This window comes from Pseudonaja textilis, chromosome 3 (assembly GCF_049901715.1).
Source record: "Pseudonaja textilis isolate UNSWEBS1 chromosome 3, rPseTex1.2, whole genome shotgun sequence".
NCBI lineage: Eukaryota > Metazoa > Chordata > Lepidosauria > Squamata > Elapidae > Pseudonaja > Pseudonaja textilis.
Window position 1 is genome coordinate 186,283,954 of NC_141992.1, and position 9,162 is coordinate 186,293,115.

The 9,162-nt window shown below is 39.2% G+C and overlaps 1 protein-coding gene across 1 annotated transcript in view; it reads left to right on the forward strand.

Moving 5' to 3' along the window:
• Nucleotides 1-6,190, forward strand: part of ZHX2 (zinc fingers and homeoboxes 2) — a 59,628-nt gene extending 53,438 nt beyond the window's left edge. The window contains exon 3 of the mRNA XM_026703616.2: nt 4,940-6,190. The gene's annotated coding sequence lies outside the window, so the exon portion shown is untranslated. The remainder of the gene's footprint in view (nt 1-4,939) is intronic.
• Nucleotides 6,191-9,162: the final 2,972 nt, after the last annotated feature.

Here is a 9,162-nt window from a genome sequence, read left to right on the forward strand (position 1 = left end):
CTGGTTGAACTTCAATCCTCAATCATAATTTCCTGGCTTTTAGTCCATCACCTCAACAACTATCCCGAAATGGCAGTTAAAAACAAAGCCCATTTGCAACACATGAAACACTGTTTTGGATTATCAAAATATAATCTGATGTCAACACTAATTGTCCCGAGAAGTCACTTCCAAGCAACATGAAGACAAGATCAAGTCTAAACTTCAAAACGATGGAGTGAAGTAGTGATTGGGATATTGGGGTAGAATTGGGGAGACCAAGACCCTATAACCCTCAGCCGGGAAGCTCACTGAAGAACTTTGGGTTGGTCACTCTTGCTCAGTCCAGCCTAACTCACAGGGTTGTAGTGAGGAAAATAGGAGGAAAGAATGCGTAATGGCATGTGAGGAGGTCTTTGGGAGACCGGGGAAAGAAATGCAGCTAAAGCAAGAGGCAGATTTACCTCACGGCAGGAATATGGGTGAGTTTGCAGCCTCAGACCGGACTCTTCCTGATTTCTTGGGCTGTAAAAGGGACAAGGACCAGTTATATACTTTTAGATCTACAAGATTCTGCTAGTGTAACTTTACAGTAAAATAGAATTAGCTCATCTGGCCATGTTTCCTGTCTCATCTAACTGGCAAGGCTGAAAGTATGTATCTCTCCACCACCCCTTCCCATGCCATTTACAGCCCAATAAACTAAAACGTGACTGCATTTGGGACACTACACAACTGGCCTGCGTTTACGGCCATTTGCAAGACTTCCTGGTCATGTGACCATGATTTAGGCTATTTTTGTCAGAAACTCCCATTTACTTCCAGTTGCTCTCAAAAGCTGTCCTGATTTTTTTCCTCCTTCCGTATCCAGATTAAACTTTAAACCACCGGAATGAAGCCACCTTCTTGGCTTTATTGGCCCAAAATAAATCATTATCTATACATGTTTCTGGTAATAGATAATGTACCAGCAGATGGGCTGGGCTCTGTGTGTCTCCACATTCACATAGCATGTTGTTATCCACTAAGAGCCTCCACTTGAGCATAATGGATTTACATTTAGGCCCTTTAACTCTCAACCTATTGAAGGTCCTCAAAATAATAATATGCGGCGGGGGGGAGATCCTTCAACCATAGCCTCCTTTAATGTTATTCCATTCGCGATTTCAAACCATTCCAGAGTAAACAATGAGTTCGCTGAAGAACCGTGACACTTGCCTTACAATTGCCTTTTTCACTTAATGACCACTGCAAAAAAGATGATAAAGTGACCATTACAACTTACAGCCGAGATTGCAGGCACAACGCCAGCCATAAGTTGAGGACTAATTATATTCAGGAGAAAGGGCAACGGGAGCCATTAATGTTTAAGATCAATTTATATTAATTGATTAAACACAAAAACAGTGTTAGAAATCCAAGAAGGTTGGTTTTTTTTTGTATTCCACCCACTTGCTGTTCCTTTTCTTCCTGTTTGCATAACTCTGCTCTTTCATTCATATTTTAACCTTCCAATTGAAGATCCAAAAATGTGCCCTCTAGTGGGGGAAAAATCAGTATTCTTACAATTGTCTGAACATATGTTTTAAACCCATTCCAGTATAGAATAAACAACTTACTGAGCTCACTCAGATTAATGGGTCAGAGGGGTGCATGATTATCCTGTAACATATATCAGAACGATGATACATTTCACTTTTTAAAAAGACTTGAAGAAGGGTACCTTAATGTCAAACAGACCTTTCAAAGTGCATTAGTTATATCTAATACTACTGTCTGCTGATAAAATGAAAGCTGTCTGCAGACTAAAAAGTATGTTGCCTCCAGCATTATTTTCACTTTCAAAAATCCCCGTGAGCTTCACATATGCTCCAGAGCCACCCGTTAGAAAATTAAAATTGTGAGTGGCCATGAGAGTGGGTGCATCCACCTTTCAGAAAATATTTTATTTCTGGATTAATGCAATGCAAGCTCTATGGAGCTGCCATTGAAGATCACTCAGAAGCTACAGCTGGTCAGAATGCTATAGTGCGAATAGTTATGGATGAACCTCAGTACATCCATATATAATGCCAGTATTTGATAAGTACAAGGTAGATGGCTTCTGGATGTAATTCAAAATTACACTAAAAGTTATCACTTTTAAAGTCCTATGTGGACCAAAGCCTTGTTACTTGCTGAATGTCCTGTCTTCGATTATTGTGGCCCCTTCAGGAAGATCTGGCAGGAGTGGTATGTTCCAGATCTAATCTCTAAGCCAGGGCTCTCCAAATTTGGCAACTTTAAGACTTGTGGACTTCAACACTCAGAAATCTGAGAGTTGGCTGGGGAATTCTGGAAGCTGAAGTCCACAAGTTGCCAAATTTGGAAAGCTGTGGTTTAAATCATGACATCTTATGAGGCCCAGGATGCATGCTTTGTCTGCTGCTGCATCTGCCTTAAGGAAGAGTATTTTCTCATGATTCAGACACTACCAATCCTGCCTGTCTTTTGCAAAGCCTTGAGGCCCTGTTTTTTTTTTCCCCCAGGCTCTGAGTCAGGAAGATTGGTAAACCCATCTGGAGTGAGCATTTCACTTGCTGAATGCCTCCAGCATAATTTGTTTCATGCTTTATTCCTTTTCATTATTGCTTGTATATTTTTATAGCTGGGTTAACTGTATGCCATCCTGAGCCATTTACCAAAAGAGTGGCTATACAAGAGATAGGAACTGGAGAATATGAAGCCTCCTAGATCTTACTAAATGGGCAACAATAATTGGAGAAAAGTCATAAAATGTTATTGACTGCCAATAAAACCAGAGGTTGTAATCTCTAATCTAATCTAGATGGATGGCCAAGAGCCAGTTGTGGTGTAGTCATTAAAGGCACCCAAACCTGAAGACTTACAGTGGAGTTCTAGGCCCGTGTTGGACTTGAAGGCAACTGAATGACTGTAGGCCACCCCTCTCTCTTAGCCCCAGGAAGAGGGGTGGAGCAGATGACTTCTGAAGATATAGGTGAACCTGCCCCTGAAACAATGAATTGGTTTCATGTAAATAGTTGTGGGTACATAAGGAGAAATTTTCTGACAGTGGGGGCAATCAATCTGTAGAACAGCTTGCCTTCAGAACTTGTGGGAGCTTCATCACTGGAAGCTTTCAAGAAGAGACTGGATTGCCATCTGTCAGAAATGATGCAAGGTTTGCTGGAGCGGAGGGTTGGACTAGTTGACCTGCAAGGTCCCTTCCAACTATTAATCTGTATCCATATCATATCCAAGTAGGATTTCATCGTTGCTAATAATTCCAGTTTAGGCTCCAAGGGACAATAATACTGAAAGAATTGGAGCTGAGTTTCAAGGAAAATTGTGCTCCTTCACACACCCTCTTGCTTGTCCACACTTGTTTTTGTACGTGTGTTATGACATTGCACACATCATGTCATAAGAGGTGGAGCTTAGTTAGCAACGCTCAACTTATCATTCTGACTGAACTTTCAGATTCTGAAAGAGTTCTGAAGGAAAGTGGATTCAACACAAAAAAATAAGTGACGGGCCACCAGAAGTCCATTGAACAGAAGTCCGTTGAAAGAACGAATGAGGTTTGAAATGCAAAATCACCTTATGAAGGAAGAGAAAGTCATGATTGGATGGAATTGAAAGTCAGGGTTGGAGGACATCATCATGATTGGATGAAACTGATTCTCCTCAGAATGAAGGAGATGGGGAGTTTAATTAGTCCCAAGACAACGTAGGAAACCTAATCTGGGTGTGATGGAAGCAAGGATGATTTGCAAGAATAAAAGATTTTGAGTGGTTTACTGAATGGTGTGAACTACATTTCATCACATTTCTTTTTTCCTACCTCGTTTGTATGTATGTATTTATATATATATATATTCATTTTTCATCACATTTATTACAAACTGGTGGGCAGCATATGGCAAAACTAAAACAAATAATACAAAATAATTGTGAATATCATTATTAAAAGCTTTAAGATAATAAAAAAAACAAAAAACTAAAAGGGAAAAAAATCCCATTGGGTGGCAAGCAGGTGCTAATAACAGTGAAGAAATCTCAATATTTCAGCATTTCCCTGAGGTCCCCATGCCTAATGGCACAACAGGGCCTTGATGGACTCCCAGAGAGACAAAATGGACGCCGGTCTCATTTCAGGGAGTAGTCTCCATAATGTGGGCATCACACCTGAAAAACCCTAACCCACTGCCTAGGAGCCGCCAAGTGTAGCTCCCTAGTTCAGGAGTCTCCAACCTTGGCAACTTTAAGACTTGTGGACTTCGACTCCCAGAATTCTTCAGCCAGCGAAGCTGAGGAATTCTGGGAGTTGAAGTCCACAAGTCCAAATTTGCCAAGTTTGGAGACACCTGCCCTAGTTGACGGGACCTGCAGCATCCCTTCTTTGCTGGGTTTGGCGAGACTTGGGCAGATATAATTGGGGAGAGGAAGTCCCTCAAGTAACCCAGTCAGTCCCATGCCATGTAGGGCTTTAAGATCAAAACTTATCACCTTGAATTGACCCTGTGGAAACAGACTGATATCCAATGCAACTGACTGAGTGGAGGTATAACGTGTTCTTCAACAAACACGTATAACTGCCAGCGCTGCTGTATTCTGTACCAGATAAAGCTTTCGGAATTTCTTCTTCACATCTTCAAATCTTTTGACTTGCGATTTCTTGTTCTTTTTTTCCGCACGTCCCATTATATGGCAGTGAGAGTGCAATAAGAAGTGTTGTTAATTGTTTGCATAGATGGAATTTGGCCAATTTGCATCCCAATAGCAGAGGCCGTTCTAGGTCTCCTTAGTGAACTGCCTACAGTAGGTCTGTTCCATTTCATAAAGCACCTGGAATAATAGAACATGTCTGTAGACTGCTCACCTTGCATATTAATATTAGGCTGGAAAAAACCAACTTGCTGTAACTTCTGGATAAGCATTTGCTTTTTCTCATTTATAGGCATTTCATTCAGCATTCTAGTCCTTATCTTTTCACTCTTGTGAGAGCACATGGTTACTAATCCTGGGATCACATAAGGTCTTCGAAAGTAGGATAGTCACATTTGGACTCCAGAAACCACGGGTCAAGGTGGAAGAAGAGATCCTTTCTGGCTTATTTGGAGAAGTTTTATGTGCCAAAGTCCCACTTGGTGGATTTTTTCTAAAAAATAAAAAAAAATGAGGTCCTTGTATATAAGTTTCCCCTGTAGTGTGTTGTTTTCCCGGTTTCTTGAGGACGTTTTGTATACTTACACTGCAGTGTTATATTTTTTGCTATCGTTTTTGTTAATCGATCATTGCTGTCTGAAAACAATACTCCATCTAATCCCTTTCCTACAAATTGGTAATCCCTGTATCTCTCCTTGTGGTAATTTGGAAACGTTTTGGCCTACTGCATTAATTTCTACCCCTAAAAATATACTATTATAAGCTTGGTGCAGTGATTAATTGGATTTGAAGCCACGGGATGGGGAGTTCTAGTTCTGCCCTAGGCACAAAGCCAACTGGGTGACTTTGGGTCAAACTCTCTCTCTAGGAAGAAAGATACTGCAAAGCTACTTCCAACAATGTTGCCAAGAAAACTGCAGGGACTGGCTCCTACAGTTATCGGGAATCGGGGTGACTTGATGGATTTACGACAGTTGTTTCAGTGGATGTTGTAATCATCTCGTTTTGTACTTTTGCTCTTCTCAAAACATTTGTTTGCATTCATTTTGTTCGTGTTTTACATGTTTGCTTTTTCCACACATTTTACACATTGGCTGGTGGGCATTCTTCTCTTTGCATGGAAGGTAATCTTCATCAAATTAGGAGAAAAAAACATCTGTTAATGCACCCAGTAATTCACCGTTTGCCAAACAGTTGGACCCAGCACACTAGAGATGTCAAATGCTATTGCTTGATCCAAGTGCTTTTCTACTACCGGTAGTACAATCTGAAACACAAAAGAAACTTTGCAACAGAGGGCTTAACTTTATACCTTAACGTGTTTATGATTTTTTTTGTTTGTTTGTGAGTTTTGAGCTAGATTCTAGCACTTTTATTCTTCGGTGACTGCTGAGAAGAGAGGGAGAAATATTGAATTACTGCCTATCTTTGATAAAAAGTTTAGATGACTTTTGCATGGTTTGGAGAGAATGTTCCATTTCCCTCCAATACACCCTACTTAACAATGCTAGAGATTTTAATTAAAGAGACATTTTTCTAACAATTGTTTGTTTGTCGTGATTCAGTAAAACAATGTTTTTGATAAGTTTTTCCTCTTGCCTCTATTTTTTTTAAGCAGTAACTTGTATTTCAGAGTCAATCCAACTCATCTAGAAGGGATGCGAAGTCTTCTGTATAACCTGGACAACTCAATTATCCAGCATTAACCACCTGAGAATTTGGGTAGAAACAAAACAATCCTGATAATGTAAGATAAATTTATCAGAGGAAGAGACAGGTGCTATGGTTTAAGTCATTGTTCCTTTTTAGTCTGAATTAGACATCTAGAATATATCTTCTGAGCACTACGTGTTAGAAAAACCCTTGGCCAACTAGGTTCTAGGACAACTTGCCACGGCTAACTTGCCACAAGACAACTCACCACAGCCAACTCGCCATGGGATAAAAGTTAAACATACCGAAGATACTGTGGAATAGAAACATTAAGGAAAGGATGCAGAGAGAGGGACAAGATGAAATGAAAATCATAATTTTTTTAAATTAATTATTCTAAATATTTAAATTGAATTGTGGAATTATCCCACAGTGAGTTGGCAGCAGCAAGTCATCCCATTCCATGCAAACTGATGCATATCCTAAGGAGAACATCTATGAGACTAAAGGGCCTGGAAGGAAAGGCTTACGAGAAATGGTTGGGAGTGCGGGGAAATTGCAGAGATATAAATCTGTCATGAAATACCTGAGGTTTTTGTCGAAGATGGGGCAGAATTTTTCAAACTCTTTCCAGAAGACTGGAAAATAAATTGGTTATACAGGTAGTCCTCAAGTTCATTTATTATCCCTTCAAAGTTACAATGGCACTGAAAAAAGTGACCTTTGACTGTTTTCACAGTTACCACCTTTGCAGTATCCCCATGGTCATGTGATTAAAATTCAGCTACTTGGCAACTGACTCATACATATGACTGTTGCAGCATCCCTTGGTTATGTGATCCTTTTCTGATAATCAGTGGGGAAGCCAGATTCACTTAACAACCAGGTTACTTAACTTATCAATGCTTTAACAGCTGTGGCAAGAAATGTTGCAAAATGGGGAAAAAAATTTCTTAAGTTCTCACTTAACAACATAAATTTTGGATTCAATTGTCACAAGTCAAGGACTACCTGTACTTCAGCTACTTCTGGAGAGGCACAGGTTTCTCACCTGAAGACAACCAAAATATGATGGGCTCTAGGGAATCACTATATGGTTTAGTGGAAAAGTAGAGTGCTGATTTTTTTCCAAGCCAGGGAAAATGCCTTTTTTCACCACCCTTTGGTGGGTTCAAAATTCTCTTGAAGTTACAACACGGTAATATAAAAGAGATAACAGAACCAAAATAAACAACTGGTTACAGTTTTACAGCTTTAATTTAAAACTTTACCAATGAAAAGAACAAAAAAAAAAAAGAATTTAGTTACAAAAAGAGAAGTTGTCTATACAAAAGAATAGAGGTACCTGTTTCACAACAGAATCTGCCCTTGACATTATCAACTTAAAATTGGGTATAAAGTGCTTCAGGGGAACAAAGCAAGGCTGAAGAGTTATGAGAGTGAATTACATTTAGGAAAGCAGTCTGGTGTTACTCTTGCAGACCAATTTTTGAATGAAATCATTGCTTCTGAAAAATCAGCATATCAAGAAAAAATGGAGATAGAGGCTGTCTCTTTAATAAATAGGATTTCCATGTGCAGAGATCTGCTGATGTGGAGATGCAAAGAACCAAACCCAATTTTGAGGATAGAAATGTCTTCCCTCACCTGTCCTCGCCTATCTGAACTACTACAAGGTGTACCTAAACCACAAGTCACTATCAAGGCATTCCCACATACAGTGTAACCTGGTTATCTAGGTGTCCTTCCTGATTATCTGAAGTTACTCAGAGATAAGCAAGCAAACCTAATCTCCGTTTTCTTCCTATTTTATGCTAGTAAAGGTGTGGAACACATTAGCAATTATGTTTCTGCAAACATGGGAGGTGAATTGTCATTATCAGTTCCCACAATTGAAGAGCTTAAGTTACCGTTCTGTTGACCAGAACACCTCTTTCACAGTGAAAAATGCTGGGAAGGTAACAGAAACATTTTTTTCATTATTTATTTGAGTGCCATGCTCCACAGAGGAAATTTAGAAGCATGTCTTCATACAAATCCAACAGAAAGGTCCAAGTGAAGGATCCCCCAGTAATACCTTTCTGAAGAACTACTGGAATATACCGGAATAGTTTCCAACAATGGGAGAATTGCATTTGGAGATTTTTTTCCCTTCTTTCTCCCAAGTCAAGGAATTCATATCAATAAAAAAGCAGCATGACTGGGATAACTCTCCTAATCTTGATTCCTCCTTTTATTATTTTTTAATTTAATCTAAAAATATGACATGTACAATCCTATTAATTGTGTATATAAGGAAGCAATCTGGCCTTTTAAGTGTGCATTCTGAAGACTGAAAAAAATGCAGCCTGCATAAGAAATGTTAGCCATCTGCAAGTCCACCGATATTTTTTCTCAAAATTCAGCAATGGTTTTGTCCTGGATTTTAACCTACTGTATATTCTAATCTAGATCTTAATAGCTGACTTCTTGCTTTACAAACAGGCTAGCTTTGGCCAAAATAATGTTTGCAATATGTTTCTTCACTTAACATCTAAAGCACAGCACACATCTGCAAGGAAAAAAAGCATTGAGCTATACAGCTGCTTTCTAATTTGCATAACAACGCCCCAAAAGTTAATTTAAAATGGTTGCTTGGTTTTTTTGGCAGAAGAATCTGAGCAACCTAAGGCTGAAGTTTGCACACCATTCTGTCTTCTTTTGTCATTTTTTTCCTCTGGGGTAACTCATAGAAACACAAGAGTATCCAACTACATTTTAAAAAGTAGGTTCCTATTTTACAAGTAACATAATCTGGGTCTTTTGTCAGTTTATCATATATAAATAAAAACCAAGGGCAGATTGATAAAAGAATCAAGAAAT